This window comes from Leptodactylus fuscus, chromosome 11 (assembly GCF_031893055.1).
Source record: "Leptodactylus fuscus isolate aLepFus1 chromosome 11, aLepFus1.hap2, whole genome shotgun sequence".
NCBI classification, from domain to species: domain Eukaryota; kingdom Metazoa; phylum Chordata; class Amphibia; order Anura; family Leptodactylidae; genus Leptodactylus; species Leptodactylus fuscus.
This window is the reverse complement of record NC_134275.1, coordinates 33,964,074-33,983,486: the sequence shown is the minus strand read 5'-3', so window position 1 is coordinate 33,983,486 and position 19,413 is coordinate 33,964,074. Positions and strand designations below refer to the sequence as shown.

General features: G+C 44.7%; 1 protein-coding gene across 9 annotated transcripts in view; it reads left to right on the top strand.

Moving 5' to 3' along the window:
• Window positions 1-3,642: 3,642 nt before the first annotated feature.
• HUWE1 (HECT, UBA and WWE domain containing E3 ubiquitin protein ligase 1) overlaps window positions 3,643-19,413 on the top strand; it is a 71,726-nt gene continuing 55,955 nt past the window's right edge. For all 9 annotated transcript variants that reach the window (XM_075260152.1, XM_075260151.1, XM_075260146.1 and 6 more), the window contains exons 1-2: window positions 3,643-3,777; window positions 18,711-18,849. The gene's annotated coding sequence lies outside the window, so the exon portion shown is untranslated. The remainder of the gene's footprint in view (window positions 3,778-18,710; window positions 18,850-19,413) is intronic.

Sequence of the window (19,413 nt, the reverse complement as noted above, 5' to 3'; positions counted from 1 at the left end):
TAAAAAGTGGGGAAGCCAAGAAGCAAAGTGGTCCAAAAATTGGTAGGGTGAGCCGGGTGGACGGTAGATCACAGCTACACGTAAGGAGAGTGGGCGGAAAAGTCTGATAGCATGGACTTCAAATGAGGAGAATGTGAGTGAGGGTACCACCCATTTTAGCCATGAGGTCCATGGAGTTTCATTTGGTAACTACTTTTTAATGCATGTAGGTTTCTGTTCATGGGGTACCCAAGCAGACTCCCCGAATGGAAACCCAAACACAGATGTGAACCGGGCCTAAGGCTGGGGCCCCACGTGGCATAGACACTGCGTTTTTTTAAATGCATCTATGTGAATCCAGCCATTAGGATGCAGAATTTAAAGTTCTATTAAATAATGTTTGGCTTATATTACATTGAATTTCTTTAATATAATTAAAATATAGTTTAAAGTGATTATATGTGCATTCAGTTACCGAATTGTGATGTTGGTACGGTATCTTAGAATTTAGGGCCCCACTCGAAAACTCACCCAGGGCCCCATTTTGCCTAAAACTCCTCCATCAAATTGCATGTCATATGATCCCCTCACCACTAACCCCCCCCCCCCCCCAAACTAGGCATGTAGAAACCTATGGGAACATTATAGCATGATGTATATAGGGAGTGACTCCCTGGGTCAGAGGGGGTAAAGTGTTTTATTATGGGTAGGTAATACAGGGACTTACCATGCATGTCCTGCTAAGCATTCTGGGTAAGGAATATGCAAATAAGACTTCATTGGTGGAAGAGAGGAATAAATTCTAGTGCCACCTTTTAGACAGTTGGTCCCTATAGAGAAATACTGCCTGATTTCTGCCAGAAAAACCTCTGTTCCTGCCACTAGGTGTCTCCCTTCTATCTAATCTGCCATTCACTCCCTGTTACTAAGGTAATCCCGTCCAGAGATGCAAGATGGGTTCACAGTGAGTGGAAGGAGACTGGATTGTTCTTTCTTCACACAGTGAATGGAGAAGGTAGGGGCTGAGTCTCTTTAAAGAGGATCTTTCATGGGTTTGGGCACAGGCAGTTTTATATACTGCTGGAAAGCTGACAGTGCGCTGGTAACACCTAGCATCTTCTGCATTTGTTTACATGGTGTAGCTTCCTGCTGTCTTACCTAAAGTGCACTGTCGGCTTTCCTGATCTGTGCCCCGGGTGAAGATCTATCAGTAACGGTACCGTAGCTCTTCACAGTCAGAAGGGCGTTCCTGACAGTCTGTCAGGAATGTCCTTCTTCACAGCAGCACCTATAGCGCTGTACTGTGAGAGCGGGGAGGAACGCCCCCCCCCCCCCTCCTGATAATACACGTCTATGCACGAGCACTGTGAGCAGAGGGAGGAGGCGTTCCTCCTTTCTCACAAAGTACAGAGCTATAGGTGCTGCTGTGAAGAAGGACGTTCCTGACAGACTGTTAGAAACGCCCTTCTGACTGTGAAGAGCTACGGTACCGATAGCTCTTCACCCGGGGGACAGATCGGGAAAGCCGACAATGCGCTGAATACAGTTGAATGAGTTTTATATACTACCTGTGCCCAAACCCATGGAAGGTCCTCTTTAAATCCTCCACACACGTCTGCAGGCTGCTTTCTCTGTGCACTTGACTGAACATTCTGCACATCTCACAATGTAAGATAAGTCTTCTATGTCTTTATATTTACTTCTGTCTGCTTGAGTGGTTACATATGCAGTGTTACTGCAGTGTTACTTGTGCTCATAGTTTCCTCTTTTTCTGTGTCAGGGTTCGTTTTAGTTGTACCATGCCTGCGTGTACTTGCCCTATATTTGCAGTTCAGTGTCCCTGAATCTCCTATATGATGGTCACTTGTGTTTTTCTCAGCTTTTTGTTAGCTATTGTACAGTTTCTCCTTGCAGAATAACATGTATTCAAACCAGTAGTAGTTATAATCGCTAGGGGGAGGGGTAGACCGCTCCTTATTGTACACGTGCCTTGCCGCAGAGAGAAATGTCAAATGTGCTGCAGCCATAATGGGTGAGAGGTAAATTAGCGCAGGACTAGGAGCATTGGCCTTTACCTTAGCCACCCCTTTAAAGGGGCTCTATCAGCAAAATCATGCTGATAGAGCCCCACATATGCGTGAATAGCCTTTAAAGGGGTTGTCCCATCACAAGGATCCTATCTATACTGCTTGTTAATGTGGATGTAAGACTTTTCCTAAATACACTGCTTCAGCAAAATGCTTTGTTTGTCCGCTATCTTACTTTATTCAATTCATTGTTGACACAGCCCTTGACTTATCTGCTCAAAAGTCAAGTGATGTATCTGCTGCTCTCAGGGAGGAGGGGCTAAGTGCACGGGAGCAAGCCTGTGTTTCTAGCTATTCCTGTGTCTGCACCACTTGACCTAGCTTCCTGTTAGCAGATAGAGGAGAGGAGCTGCTTTCTTTTCTTCTGTTCTCCCAGTTATCAGGCTAGCTAATTCAGTTGTGTTCATTATGAGACAGGCAGTGTCTGTATGTAACACAGAATGGAGTTGCTGCTGCCTGTACTTCATAGTCCAATATGGGTGGGCGGAGCTACATGCTAATTTGGGGGCGGAACTAAATGACAGGTTGCATATGAAACCCCGCCCACCAAATTATGCAAGAAACCAGGAAGAAAGAAGATTTTACAGCAGTGAAGAATGGTGAGTATGCAACGTGGGAATACCCCTTTAAAAAGGCAATTCAGGCACCACTAAAGTTATATTAAACTACCCCTAGTTTTAAAATAAAACCCTAAAACAGAATATGATCAACTTACCCATCGTGCACGGTGGGCGGGCATTCAGGGTCCCCAGTCTTCTTCAGCCACGCCTCCTCTTCCAGGGATGTCCTCGGGTCCCGTCTAACTAGCTAACTGACATTGTTAAATAATGGCGCGGGTGCATGCGCAGTAGCATGCTGCTTCTACTACGGCTACTGCGCATGCGCTTACGCCATTTTTTATCAATGTCAGTTCGCGAGTTAGACGGGACCCGAGGACATCCCTGGAAGAGGAGGCGTGGCTGAAGAAGACGGGGGACCCTGAATGCCCGCCCACCGTGCACGATGGGTAAGTTGATCATATTCTGTTTTAGGGTTTTATTTTAAAACTAAGGGATAGTTTAATATAACTTTAGCGGTGCCTGAATAGCCTTTTTAAAGGCTATTCATGCATATGTGGGGCTCTATCACCATGATTTTGCTGATAGAGCCCCTTTTAAGCACTACATACTCTATGCACACATTACATAGAGACCATACGTTCACCACATACACTCACTATATACACCACATACGCTATGCACACACTATATACACTGTCAGTACCACATGCCCTCTCCCCAATACCCGCCTTTCCACCCTACACTTCCTCCTCTATTACAACTACTCCCCCTAGCCCAGTCCATGCTGCTGTCAGCTGCAACTATCGCGAGATCTCAGCATGAGAGTTTCTAGAGCGCGCCGGCCTCGATCTGTGGCGCTCCGCACACTAGGGGGCGATGTCGTCGCGAGATCAGCGCAGGGGAAAATTCCCCACAAACTCGCGAGATCCGGCATTGAGCGCTCAAGAAGAGGAGGAGCGGTAGGAGGGTAAGACAACAAATATCGCGAGACTACAGGCTGAGGCAGCCGGAGAGGTGGGGCCTGCGCAATCTCGCGAGACTAGGTGCCGCGGCTCTTGCGCTCAGGGGTCCAGCAGTCAGTAGGGGGCTTTGGGTTGTTTTAAGATGGCGGAGGCGGCTGGAGCTCGGAACTGAACCTGCTGACCGACCAGGTAAACGACCCCGGAGGTTTGGGGTGACTGAGGGGACGTGTAAGTAGCGGCGGAGCTGTAGAGCCGGGGCAGCTGACACACGGGGGCGGCCTCTTGTCTATTCCCGGCGCTTCACTGGCCCTGGCGGCCTCCTCCTCCTCCCCCTCCTGTCTTGTTCCTGTCACCCGGGAGGCGGCCTGGTTACCGGCTCCTCACACTAGGCCTCTGCCTTGTCTGTGGCTGGTTTCCTCTTCCCTCAGGCCGCCGCTGGGCCTCCCCTTCCGCCTCTTCTCCTGGGCCGAGCCGTCTGACACCCGCTAGGCCTCGGCCTTTTCTTCTGACATCCCCACTGGCCCAGTGACACGGCTATGTGCTCCTCGGCCCCGTCCTGTGCACCCACAGCTCTGCGCCTCGTCCCTCCTCCGCCTGCTCTGAGGTCGGCTCTCACGGACTGACCATGACCCAGCTTTTTTTTTTTTTGTTGCCGGTTCCTCGCCGGGCATCAGGCGAGGTAGTCACGTGATCAACTCCTGCCACTCGTTTAACTCTAAAATACCCAGGCCCCCTCCAGTGTATTATATATATATATATATATATATATATATATATATATATATATATATATATATATACTGTATACCAGCTATTGTTCTCTGTAAGCAGCCACCACTGACTAGATTGTCAGAAAGTGAGGAAAGAAAAATTATGTGCCCTCATGATCTCTGCTTTATCTCAATGCTGATGACTCTTACCCCCATAGAGGTACATGATGGTGGCGCCTCCTGGCTGGGGTTGCTCGCCTTGACTGTTTAGTCACTGACCGTTCATGTCCCTCTTATATTCATGTGAATTACTTGTCTAGCAAGATTGTATTTTCTGGAAAAAGTCATGTCATGTTGATGCTGTGCTTTATAAATAAAGTTTATTGAAAGCCTTTTTCTGGATCTACAGAATGTAAACAGCAGGGTTGTGCTTGCTGCGGCCACTGTCTCAGACAGCAGTATACTTTACCGCAAGCCGTAAAACATGTGCTTTGCGCTTTTTTTTTTTCAATTAACTTTATTTATAAATGTCGTTATACTGTATTTTGCGTCAGCGACTTTGTTGATTTTATTAGTTCATTGAAGTTTTTTCTTCCTTGTTCTTGTATACGGTCTGTCTTAATAAAACTTTTTGCAGAATGGGTTAAAATAAGAAATAACTTGCCTATCCAATCCCTGCTGGCCTCTTCCTCCTGGTCTTATCTTAGCACCCAAAAAATGCCCCCTTAGATAATCCGTGGGCAAAAACTCTGACCAACCTCAGCTGGGACCAGGAGGTAGAACTCAGTGCAGACCTGAGATAAGTAATGCTTTTTTATTTTTGTACCTCTTCTGCCTCAGGCTGAAAAATAATTCTATTACCAGTGAAGCATGTTTCATCTCTCTATTACTGTGAAATATTGCGTTTAAAGGAATTTTTGTTACTTTCACCAAATTATTCCTAAGGGATGCCAATAAATAATCCTGGTAATATACTGCCATTTTAGGGTCCATTCACACGGAGGAAAATGGCACTGATTTTGGTGCTGAATTTCAGTGCTGAAAAAAGTCTCCTTTTGACTTCAATGGGTTCCTTTTTTCTGCTAGCATAATTTCACCAAATTTGCACCATTTTCCTCCATATGAGTGGACCCTAGTTGAGTGGTTATTCGGTCCGGAGCCAGGCCTATGTATTGTGTGACAGCTTATCTGTTATGTGGCCATCCATGTAGTACAAATGTACAGTGTGATATCCTAGAGGGGCTCATCATCATGAGACAGGGTCTTACTAAACCAGACTGGTGGTGGCCAGACTAAGGGGCTGTTCACACCACGTTTTAATCATCTGTTTAACTGTTCAGCTTTGTAGATGTGAGAAACAGATGAAAGTGGATGGAAACTCAGACCCTCCATTTATATAATCAAAGTTAAATAAAACCGGATAAGGCTGTGTTCACATCTGAAATGTCTGCAAGAAACTTGGCAGAGGGAAAGGTCCTACGTGGAGGTCCCCCCCCCCCCCTCCTTTTCACCGGTTTCGGTTTCAAAGTGATGGACCCCATTATATTCGTCTCTAGTGGGCCACCTCTTCATTGTGCTGGTCCTCTGATGACCCTGGGGTCAGTTACTTAAGGACAAACACAATTTTGCGTCCAAAAGAAACCCATCAAAAAATGGACAAATTGAATTTTTTTTTTTTTTTTTAATTTAAACGTTATTTAACTTTTGTCCAGATGAAAAAAGAAAATTCCTATAAATCCCGATCCTCTTCTGTGTTGGTCATGTGACAGTAATGTACCATGTAAATTTATACTACTGATATAGGTAAGAAGAGATCAAATGTTCTCTGAGGGGTTTAGGAAGGGGAACAATTGCTTTGTCAGTTACAGCCTCCTAAAACCGTTTGCTAAAACTTGGGAGAAAAAAATTAGAGTTTGTACTTATTCTTTGTTAGGTTTGTGCCTAGTGATATCTCTACTGTTAATGGGGTTGTGGGCACATCATTTTATTATACAACACACCAGTACTCGCCTCTGCCTCTAGTGGCAGCAGCTCTGTTGGCCTGTGTACAGATCTTCTGACAGATATGACCAGTGACGTCCCATTTGTGCTAATGGACCATTGCAGCCAATCACAGGCCCCAGTGGTGACCTCTTCACAAACACCACATGACTTACTGTGATGTGCCATGTGTGTAGAGGTGACCACTGAGGTCTGTGATTGGTCGCAGCCGTCACCTGACACTAACTGCATGGGACCTGTATGCAGTGGCACTATATGATGAGGAGTTAGACATCCCCTTTAAGCTTCTCCCTAGTGACACTTAGACAGGCTATGACTGTGTGTGTGGTTTTATTACCAGCACAGTGGACATGTTGCTGTAGATTTACAGGCCTACATCTACTAATAGTTAGATGGTGTAAACTTAGACTAGACAGTGTGAAAATGTGGCAGATTTATTAGTGACTGCTGGATGATAAATCTGGGGTATATTTAGACTGTTTACATTTATACTGTCTAATATTTGGTTTACTTTATGTCAAGGCTTTTGGTTCTGACGTGGCACGTATTGGAGGGAATTTACTAACCCATTTACATCAGCTATACGGTGTAAATGTGGTACACTTGTATTGTACTTGCTACTTATTTTTCATAGTCATTCTTGATCTCCAGGTGGATTCTGCTTGGAAGTCGAAGTGAAGTGGGAAAATATCAAATTGCAAAACTGTCCATGTGTAGGTGTTCTCCTTGTGATATTGTAATTTGGCGCCCATCCTTGTGACGCTGTTGTCACGTCTGTCTTGTTGTAGCTTCACAAGACCTGCAGTTTTCTTCATATCTAAGTGCTGGGATTTAAAATAGTTTTTTTCTTACGGTGTTTTCCAACTTTTTTGGTTTTCCATACTATTATACAATATAAAAGAGAGGATAAAGACTTTGGACGGTTCAGGTGTGGAAGTGATGATGGCCGCATGTCCAATATAATTTAGTTTTTGTGAGGCGATATCCCTTCTAAGCATTTGAAGTAAGCCAGCTTTTTTTTTTTCTACCCATTTTACGTATTATTTGAGGATGAACAACATTAAAAATTGGTGGTATTCCAGGATGTACCCCCCACCTCCACCCAAGCCGTCTAAAGTAAATTGGATCAAGCCACATCGTATTGCTGTGGATTTACCTTAATCTGGGAAAGCCAAAAGGTACCAGTGACGGATGATCACAGAATGGAGTAGGACATGTTTGGAGGTTTAATGTCAGAGCCGTAGTCTGGAGTATCTAGGCTTGGACTGTGTTCACACTGGTGCTTTGGCTTCTGTTTATAATGGACTGATCTCACAGTAACTTGTAATAGGGTCCGCTGTGGTTCTGTTATTTCGATGGGGTAAAATAAAGCCACTTACAATGTGAACAGATCTTTATGTAGGCATCATTTGGATAAGCTAATTTTGGAGCCTCTCCCAGTTGAGGGTGTCCATGAAAGTGGTCTTAGGGTGCATTCAGATGTAGCAATATGTCATTGTCTGTTACGGCCCCACCTCTAGTCCTCATGATGCTGATAGTTTGTATCTGTTGAGTCTTGGTCAGAATCATATTTTTCGTCTTAATGTGGCCTTAAAGGGGCTCTATCAGCAAAATTATGCTGATAGAGCCCCACATATGCGTAAATAGCCTTCATTCAGGCAGCGCTAATGTTATATTAAACTATTCCCCCCCCCTGTTTTAAAATAAAACCCTAAAAAAGAATGTTAACGTATCTATCGTGCACGGTGGGTGGGCATTCAGGGTCAGACGTCATCTTCAGCCATGCCTCCTCTTCCAGCGATGTTCTTGGGTCCCGTCTTCCTCCGGCGCTCGCGAACTGCCATTTATTAAAAAAATGGTGTGGGTGCATGTGCAGTAGTGTGCTGCTACTGCGTATGCGCCATTTTTTTTTATCAATGGCAGTTCGCGAGCACTGGAGGAAGACGGGACCCGAGAACATCGCTGGAAGAGGAGGACCCTGAATGCCTGCCCACCGTGCACGATAGATAAGATTAACATATTGTTTTTTTAGGGAATTATTTTAAATGGGGGGGGGGGGGGGGGTATTTTAATATAACTTTAGCGGTGCCTGAATAGCTATTTTTAAAGGCTATTCACACACATGTGGGGCTCAGTCAGTTGCTGATAGGGCCCCTTTAACATACAAAGATTGGGGGGAATTAAGACTGGCATTTCCTTCACCGTTCCTGATAAATTCCTGGACTCTTGTGAGGTGAAGATCCAGTATGTTATGAAATAAGGCTCACCAGGATCTGGTATAGATTTTATCTATACGGTAGATCATGTCAGTTTTTGGGCATGAGTTATAATAAATATGCGCCTATGCCTCCTTGCTCTATATGGACTTCTGCAAAAACCTCTAGAACAAACAATGACCTGCATCTTTGGTGCTCCAATTCCCTCTGCTTTCTCCAGAGGACTTGATGTGTCTGTGCATTACATAGACTGCTGATTGAAATCTGTCAGGACTATGTAATGCTTTATTTGTCCTCTGGTGGCGCTACAGAAGAATTGCACACTTGCGGCTGAGCTACCCACAGGCTATATATAAGGGCTGTGTTATCATGACCTAAATCAATTGAACAATTAATATTGATTACAGTTGAATAATTCTTCTCAGACACTCTCCTTTTCTACATGTTCCTCTTGTATCTGTTCTCCTGACTGGTGTCTATAGTTGATATATCCTTTAGTCAATGGCAGTGTGAGACAAGAGGGCATGGTCGCAAAATAACTTAGAGGTTGTCCAGGTATCCTATTAATATTATAAATGTGAAATGTTTGTGGGTTTGTGACTTTGGATGTTCGGATGTTTGGCGGTCAATCACGCAAAAACCGCTCCACCGATTTGGCTGAAATTTTCCACAAACATAGTCACTACACTCGATTGCGCAATAGGCTACTTTTTGTCACAATAGCGCACATACGTTTTTCCCAGGACCCCCACAAAACCCAAACTCGCATCACTATCTCTGCAATCTCACACACTTTGGACCATAGCAAGCCACAAAATTCATATTACCCCCTACAGCAGAGGTCAGCAACCCCTGGCACACATGCCAAGAGTGGCACTCCTGCCATATTTCACTGGCACGCCAGCAGCACAGGACCTGCAAGAGTTAAATGAAGTCCGAGTCTCTTCAGTGCTCTGCTAGAGCTGAGGCATAAGGACACTCCCCTGTGAGAGGTGTGCAGGAAACCCAGGGGGTGGAGCTTAATCGCTCAAGTCTCTGCCTGCTATAGTGATAGCTCCTGCCGAAGCTGCTAGCAAACTGAAAGTAAGAAACACACAGCTCCCTTCCTTTACTTCCTATTCTCATTAATGTCAGGCATTTGGGGTTATTACTTTAGTGTTAGTAACTCCATGTGCCTCACATTAATAGGAATAAACCCCATCATATCCCTCATATTAACCCCTGTGTGCCTCATATAAAGATTACTAATATGTGAGACATATGGAGGGACTAATAAAAAAAAAAACCCTCAGTAATGAAGATACTTAATTATTACCTCCAAGTCTCTCACATATCAGTAACTAGAGATGAGCGAGTACTGTTGGGATCAGCCGATCCGAACAGCACGCTCCATAGAAATGAATGGATGCACCTGGTACTTCCGCTTGGACGTAGCCGGCGCGCTTAACCCCCCGCGTGCCAGCTACGTCCATTCATTTCTATGCGACCGTGCTGTTCGGATCGGCTGATCCCAACAGTACTCGCTCATCTCGATCAGTAACTCTTACACAGGGGTTAATGGGAGGGACATGATGGGGTTAATTGCTATTAATAAGAGGCGCATGGAGTTACTAAACTGTCATGCACAGGGACAGACTTTGTTTCTTGCTCAAGAGTATCCTGTGCCCAAAACTTACATGTACTGGTGCAAAATAACAAATCATACAATGTCGTATATCGAAGTATATTAACCTGAAATACCTCTGTCCTAAAGACACTATGTACAGTTTATACCACCACCGTATAGCGGCTGAAATACAAATTACATTCAACACAAAAGTCGCACGTATTCTCAGAATTACAGCAAAAACAAGATAGACAGTTACATTTCATATCCCATCCCTTAGACACAGTACGAAAACCTTACCCGCGCCTGTATATACCCACTTCTACAATCACCGCAGACGAAGTCGCGGGTACCAGCTAGTTGTCAATAATAAACCTATACGTAATCATACTCGCCCCGTCCCTGGTTTTCCGGTCCTTCAGCTCCAGTGTCTTCACAAAGTGAAACTGTTCCCTGGCTGTGATGTCATGGATCCCTGAGGTCAGTCAGCGGCCTCTGCAAAGGGCATCCAGTGTCACTTCCTGTGACATCATGGGTCTCTACCTGAATCTGCTGATTGACCTCGGCGGTCACATGTGGCTGGAACTTCTGCCACATGTCAACATGGACCAAGAAGACCGGACCGTGGAAAGGGCAGTGTGAATTTTTAATTTTTTTTTTTTTTTTTTTCTGGCCCAGGCCTATTTACAACTTAAACAGGTTGTCCATTTTTGGCTGGACAACCCCTTTAAGCAGATGATATTGAGTGATTCAGCAGACTTTTGATTAGTTTTCAATTAATTGCCATTGCAGATCCCTTCTATCTATCTATCTATCTATCTATCTATCTATCTATCTATCTATCTATCTATCTATCTATCTCTATTAGCCCCCAGCTTTCCTTTTCCATACAGCAGTCCAGTGTGTGGTGTGTACTAGGAATTCTGGGGTTTCTTGTGACATTGAGGCATATAGTCACATGTGTCTAGCGTCGTCTTGGTTATCACCATTAAGTGCTGTTTTCCCGCTTGTAAACAGTGACATCTGATACTATACACATCTGATCCAATTGTGCTGACCTGTGTGTATGTATTACTATTACGCCCTATAAGCTACTGACAAAGATGTTTTGGCAGATGGATAGAAACCTGTTTTCTTATATAGGATCTTGCATCACATTTCATTAACAGTAATTGACCTGAAGGACTCTTGACGAAACGCAAACCCCTGAATATGGGCGTAAAGCAATCTGCTAGGGATTATGTGGCCTATTTACTACAGAACTGAGGCAGAAGTGATTGATCAGGTCTGATCTGGATAGATAAGTGGTAGCATGGAGATGTGTGTGTATACTATTACCAGCCAAGCATTGTGTTCACTTCTGCAAACTATGGCTATGTCCCCCCCCCCAAAAAAATAAATAAATAAATAAAAATAGTGGTGTGAATATTCCCTTTGTGTGACACGCTGTTAAAAGGTGACATTTGCCATGTTTAGAATATTCACCACACTTGCTGCATGCTGTGCCATTCTTCCTTGTGGCAGCGACTGAACCTGACACTTCATTATAAGCTGGTGGATACAATGCCTGACCCACCTCTGGGCCTCCCATTGCCTCCTTTCCTGTGAGATCATGGGGGGCAGATCAACTGATCATGTGACCCAGTGGTCAGAATCAGGCTGTGGGACCCCCAGGTATGTCAGATACAGAAAGGTTTAAGTACCTAGAGACCTCTTTAAGAAAGACTTCCAGGCTGATCACATTTATCCTATAGATATCCCAGCATGAATGTCAGGGAGATATGCCCACTATAGGAACCATTCATATGCCTTTCACCTTAAACTCTTCTTCCATTGTGTTTTCTAGTATACATCAGAGTTTCTGCCAAGAGTAGCAGCACCTGCTAACCATAGGAATCTTAAAAAAAAAAAAAAAGCCTAAAACCATGCTCTGCACGTCTTTACTGGATGCATTTTACTATTCTATACAGGAAAAAGTCAGTGTCCCTGATAGAGGCCAAAACTACAGACTAGACTAATGGGTGGTCTGATTTTCCATTCATCATGTGTACCAGGAGAGTTCCTCATGCCTGTTGCATAGGCATTTGCGGGAGCCCACTTTCTGTTTTGTGGTTGACATTAGATAAGATAATCCTTTAATAGTCCCACCTTGGGGAAATTTCAGCGTGTTACAGCAGCATAGTAATACAGATACAGGATAATACAGAGTAATATGTTACAGACGTAGACACAGATAAGCTGAGAAGAGAAGATATACTAGGAGTCCATGGCAGCTAAGGAAAAAACAGAAGAGAAAGAGGAAGACCTCATGGTCATCCTCATAATCATTAGTTCTCTGTGCGGAGAGCTCTTCGTTTGGTCTGATGTAGATTATACAGCCTGGTCGCGGTTGGAAGGAAGGACCTGCGATAGCGCTCCTTCTCACACTTGGGGTGAAGCAGACGGTCGCTTACAGTGCTGCCAAGTCCCATCAGGGTCCCATACATGGGGTGGGATTTGTTCTCCCGCATGGAGGTCACCACAGACAGTATCCTTCTGTCACCCACCACCTGTACTGGGTCCAAGGGGCTCCCCAGGACAGAGCTGGCCCTCCTGATCAGCCTGTCAAGTCTATTTCTGTCCCTGGTTGATATACTGCTTCCCCAGCAGGCCACACCGAAAAAGATGGCTGAGGCAACCACAGAGTTGAAGAAGGCCCTAAGAAGTGTCCCCCGGACTCCGAAGGCCCTCAGCCTCCTGAGCAGGTAGAGTCTGCTGTGGCCCTTTCTGTGCAGCGCCTCCAGTTGATCAGCCCAGTCTAGTTTATTATTGAGGAGCACGCCCAGGTACTTATAGGTCCTGACTATCTCAATACATGTTCCTTGGATCTCCACCGGGGTCGGAGCACCTCTCCGTTTACTAAAGTCCACCACCATCTCCTTGGTCTTCCCAGCATTAATCCTGAGCTGGTTCTGCTGGCACCATTCAACAAAATCCCGGTTTAAGTCTCTGTATTCCCTATCATCGCCATCAGTGATAAGACCGACTATAGCAGAGTCATCGGAGTACTTCTGTAAGTAACAGCTGGATGAGTTGTGCCTGAAGTCAGCAGTGTACAGTGTGAAGAGGAATGGGGCAAGAACTGTACCTTGAGGTGCCCCCGTACTACAGATCACAGTGTCAGACACACAGTCCTGGGCTCTCACATACTGAGGGCGGTTTGTCAGGTAGTCTAGGATCCAGTTGGACAGGTGATGGTCCACACCACCAAGGTTCAGCTTCTCCCTCAGTAGCCCTGGCTGAATGGTGTTGAACGCACTGGAGAAATCAAAGAACATTATTCTCACAGTGTTCCCGGGTTTCTCCAGGTGAGAGAGAGCTCTATGAAGAAGGTGGATGATGGCATCATCTACCCCAATGCCTGGCCGGTAGGCAAACTGGAGGGGGTCCAGAGCGAAGCTCACTAGGGGGCGTAGGTGTGTCAGGACCAGTCTCTCTAGGACCTTCATCAGGTGGGATGTCAGTGCTACAGGTCGGTAGTCATTGTAGCCCATCGGGTTGGGTTTCTTTGGGACTGGTACCACGCAAGATGTTTTCCACAGTTGAGGTACCACCCCCAGCTTCAGGCTCATATTGTACATGTGCGTTATAATACCACACAGCTGGTCACTGCACATTTTAAGAACTCTTGCGCTTATACCATCTGGTCCCCCCGCTTTGTTCGCTCTAATGTTCTTCATTTCCTTACACATTAAAGACTCCTGCAGGATCAGATATTCAGATTGCAGTTGACCGCAGGTCGGTGGGGGTTGGGTCTTGGTGTGTGAGGGGAGGGCGGTTGGCTGACATGCTGGTGGAGGGAGCATTGGCTTGGAGTCGAATCTATTGAAGAATAGATTAAGCTCGTTAAGCCACTTCCTGTCCCCTACTGTTCGGTGCCCTGTCTTTTCCTTGTGTCCTGAAATTGCCTTAAGGCTGTCCCACACCTCAGAGATTCTACCCTCCCCCATCTGTAGCTCCATCTTCCGTCTGTAGTTGGCTTTCCCTTCCCTGATCAATTGTCTCAGCTGTTTCTGAACCGCCCCCAGGCCATCTTTGTCCCCAGACCTAAAAATTCTCTTTTTTTGCTTGAGGAGAGTTTTAATCTCAGAGTTAATCCATGGTTTGTTATTGGAGAAACACCTCACCTTCCTAGTTGGTACCGTGCTGTCCACACAGAAATTAATGTAGTCCGTTATGCAATGTGTGAGTCCCTCAATGTCCTCTGGAAATGAGTCTTGAAACACTTCCCATAAAGTTATATCAAAGCAGTCCCTTAGAGACTCGACACTTCCCTCTGACCAAATCTTCACGGTACGGGTAACCGCCGGTTCTCTGCGCACCAGTGGAATGTATGTGGGTCGCAGATGTACCAGGTTGTGATCTAATCTGCCTAGGGGTGGTAGGGCAGATGAGTTATATGCATCCCTTACATTGGCAAAGAGCAAGTCCAGCGTCTTGTTGTCTCTTGTATGGCAGGTTACATACTGTGTGAAGCCTGGTAGAGTGGATGCTGAGACATGGTTGAAGTCTCCAGACACTAGGAGCAGAGCATGGGGGTGAGATTGCAGCTCACTCACAACAGCATGGAAATAGAAATCCTGTATGTGAGGGCACATCCATGACAGGGACAGAGAAGGGTTCTCTGCAGCAGTAGAATGGGGGAAAGCTTCAGAGTCCTAAATGTGTGTTGTATGTAGCTGCTCAGGGGTGTAGTTTATCTGGTAAGTGGTTGGGTTAGGTGATGCCTCTAGGGTGCGCTGCTAGGGATGGTATTCATCCATTAAATGGGGACTTGTCTTAATAGAGGAACAAGACAGACTAGTAATGTCAGAAGTGTCCTTTCTACTGGCATAAACTTCAGATAGAACTTCTTCAGGGGGGCTGTACTCCACCCCCCCCTTGCAATATTAAATGGTCAGCGTTCATATGAATGGCTCTGTTGGCTTGTGGCTTCCTCAAAGTATGAGTAGTCATGGAGTGGCCGGCTGTTTGACCAGGATGCAGCCTCTAGATATTCTACCCATATGCCTTTGGCTCCTGAAGCTGGTCTAACTGGCTCTTAGAGGTTGATATTTAGCCCATCCCTGAGTCATTCTATTTGACATCCAGGCTAATTAGTACTTAGGTTCGTTACCTGTAATCTTAACCCTTTGTAGCCAATGCAGAGAATTCTATTGACTATTTCTTGTTGGTGATTGGTCTTGGGACATTTGGCTGCTATCTTGTTAGTCCGGAGAACAAGCTTATCTGGTTAAGACTCATAGGTTGTATGTAACTCATTTCATCGAACCATGTCTTCCGAAAAAGGGGAAAATTTGTAAATGACCATCCCCCCCCCCTCCCCAAGTTTCAAAACTTCCAATAATTCCATCTATTTTCTCATGATCTATTCCGTGACAGAATAAACTATTGGCAGGCAGCACAGTGGCTCAATGGTTGGCGTGGTAGCCTTGCAGCGCAGGAGTCCTGGGTTTGAATCCTACCTAGGACAACATCTGCAAGGACTTTTTATGTTCTCCCCGTGTTTGCCTGGGTTTCCTCCCACGCTCCAAAAAGACATACTGATGGGGGGAAATAAATTAGTGAAGCATTAGACCAATATTGTTTTCTTAACAGATTCTTGTGTGTTGTGACTATACAAGCCTTACAAAACCGATATTTGTCGTCTTAGTCCTCTCTTTTCACTAATCATACAATATCAGTAATGGTCTAATATATAACTTAGAATATTATTTATTTATAGTACCTCTTTTTCTGATTTCACCTAAATTGGGCCCAGACTCTGACTCTGGTTCCACCATTTTTGGTATATTCCACATCTCAATAAGAATCTCAATAAGAACAATTCATCTTCTTCAGCTATAGTCTCATAATTCAGACAGTGTCTGTAAAGGTGGAGCTGTGGGGTAAATCCTCTCTATTGACGAAATAATGATGAGATATGGAGCTCACGCTGTATACTCCTCCTAAGAGTAGGTATGTAATAAGACAAAGATCAGGCGTTACTGGCAGAGAAGGCCCTTGGGTGTCACCGGACTCTAGTGCCCAGGATGAAAGGGTTAACACTTGTTTTGAGGCAACATCATATGGGTGTGTAAAGTCGCCTATAAAATAATCCGTCACTACTTCCTGCTCAATAAAATACAGAGTTGGTTTTTAATGACTTATAAGGTCTCATGCACAAAGCGAAGCCTGTATGACCACACACAGTGCCTATACTATGGCCACGCCGTGCAGCGCTTTAATTTCCCCCTAGGATCCCTAATATGATTATGAACATAAAATCTAAAGGTTCCATTTTAAGGCTTTTTGTTAGTAATGTTGGAAATTGTGTGTCCTCGATCAGTGGATCATAGATGTATATGGAGTCAGAAATTGTCTCCTTCCATTGGATGCTGTATAATGGAGCTATTCCTCTTTAGAAGAAAGCCTCCATTATAGGGTGTCATACTAAGGGTCCACGCAGCGTCTTAAACAGGGCAATGCATTCAGATTAGCAGTCTGTTCTAAGGTGGTGGTCACACGTCAGGATAAAACAAAACTAAAATCTGTCCATTATACCTTTCATTTCTTTCATCTCCACTTCTGGTTTTGGCTTACAACCACTCATGCAAATGGTTGACCAAAACACCTGCTGTGTGAACAAGGCCTGAATGCTGCCTGTTTCATATCCCTCACCTCCTACCCAAAATCTCACAATTAATTGTTGTGACGTTTGGATATTAGGAATGCTGAAAGAATACACCAGACACAAAGTTTAAAGGGGTTTCCCTTCCTAACACAAGTGCTGGTCAGTGTCTCTTGAGTTTCCTGTTCACAGGTCAGTCCAGTATTTAGGACATCCGGAGTCAGTACAGTTGTAAACGTGGCCAATACTGGGGAGGGCATATTAATTTCAACATGCCCAATCTGTTGCTATGGCTTCGGCTTTTCAGTTAGAACACATGCATGCTAGGCCAAAGTGAGCATGCATAGTCCAGTAAGGAGGAAGGAAGGTCCACATAGCCTTGTGGCTTCAGATGCAGCTGCCAGCCATGTTAGATGTGACTGCAGTCTGCTGTAATTGAATTATAGGACAGGAAATTAGTCATGTATCTCCCTCTAATGTAATATAACCAAGGGGGGGCATGGGTCAGGAGCGCGGACATCTATCAATCTAATTTAATACTTCTGAGCTGCCAGACCAAAGCCTCAATAGTACATGCTGGGAGTTGTAGTGTCTCCACTGCAGAGCCGCACTGAGGGTTTTCTTCTTGTTTGTTTCCATGTCCTCTGTGCCAAAATAATTGTTTGTACAGGTGCATATTAGCAAGACAAGGAAGTGCGTGAGGAAGAGCATGCCGCAGCATTTTATACTGTCTGTAAAGGAATGTGATACAAGACTAAGACCGAGATAAAAGCTAATATAGAGTGCCAGAAGTGACAGTCTCTAGAGTCTCTCTACTAAATGCCACTATATCAGCGCTAATGCGAGATTTATACAAGAGCGGATCTCATAATGTGTCCCAAAACTGCACCACTGCAGATTAAGATGGCTACAGATATGGGAGGGTAAGGAGTGGGGTAGTCGGCCGTGCTGACCAGGATGGCTCAAGTATTAGCAGTGTAGATTGGTTGCTATGGAATACTGCAGTCTTCCTTTACACATCTTATGATAGATCTCCCCTCATGTATTTTCTGTAACTAGCAAAAGAGGTTTCTAAAGTTGCTGTCTTATATACTCCCTCCCCCCCCTCAAAAAAAACCAAAAAAAAACCTCACAAAACAAAAACAAAAAACAAATTAATTGCATTTGGCTGAAAATGACGTACAGACCCATGGCTGTGTGTGGGCATATGTCCTGATGCATACATCAAGTAGGTGACTGGCAGACTGTACATGCTGGATACGTACCTTTCTCTATTTATTTATTTATTTATTTATTTATTTATTTGTATTTGCACAATAAGTTACACTAGACTTAAATGGCCTGACCTATATCTAGAACACTGCTAGGGCACATGTTGGCAATATGGGGACCTATTAATATGTTTGTGAGGACCAGTAGCGTCTCTAACCTGTATACCAAGTGTAGTAGCTATTAACAAAAAAAAAAAATATGGGATGTTGCCCCTATATACACTTATCCTCTATCCATAGGGTACGGGATAAGTGTTTGATCACTAGGGATTCCAGGAAAATACTGTAGTGGGGGGGAAATATATGTGCAGCGCCAGAACCAGAGATAACAGAAACTTATGAGACTTCAAGAGCGCAGAATGTTCTAGGTTGTGTCTTTAATAGCATTGCCTATATGTTAGACCTGCGATCAGCCTGGGAATTAGCCCGTCTGGAAATAACTTTTTAACCAGCTCTTCAAAATCATTTTTCCTTGTTTGGAAACCTTGTGAAGGAGCCAGCAGTTTCTTCTGAAAGTTTATTTTCAACCTGGGCCTTTTAGAGCAAGGTGCAGTTGTCCTCAGTGGATAGGTTCATTGCACCTAATTGTTGCCTTGACAATACATAATACCGATATGTAAGTTTTTTACTGTACAAGATGACGTGACCATGTTTTTGCTTTCCTTTTAGTTGGCACTGTGTTCTGAGTACATCCTCCCAAACAGTTCCTGGTTCCTTGAATGTTCTGGACGACACTTGCAGTCTTGCAACAGACTCTTTCAAATGCAGTTTTCTGCTCCCTTTAGGCGCCCTGCTGGTTCCAGCTAGAGTAAGTTGACAGGATATATTCCGTAACGAAAATAGGTGTTGGTATTGTGCAAGATTGTGGAATGGTGACTGTAAGGGTATGTTCACAGGATGGAAACTGATGCTGATTTTGAGGTGGATTCTGCTGGTAAATTATCAACAAATTCTGCTCTTATTCTGCCTGCCTTTTTAGAGGCAGAGACTAGAGCAGGACACTGAAAAGAAAAAAAAAAAAAAGTGCCAGCTCAATTTTGTGGTGTATTTTGCAGCAGATTCTCGTTGATTAGACCCTTTCATCTGGGCCTGGTCAGTGGCGCATTGCCGAAGCTCTCCGTCGGCATTCTGCCACAGGGCTGGGAAATCAGTCAAGGCAGGTGTCCTCCTCAAATTCCTCTTCATTTTTGGCCGTGTGAGGGGCCCCTATAAGGTGTTTTATATTGATGGTTTATCCTTAATCTGACAAACCAGCTCATTTCAGTGGGACTGCGTGCCCATTTAATGTATTTTGGCTCTCCTGAAGTGGTCAGTGCCAGGCTGAGAATCGCTAACTCTTTACCACCACTCATTTCATGTTAGAGGTCTAGGA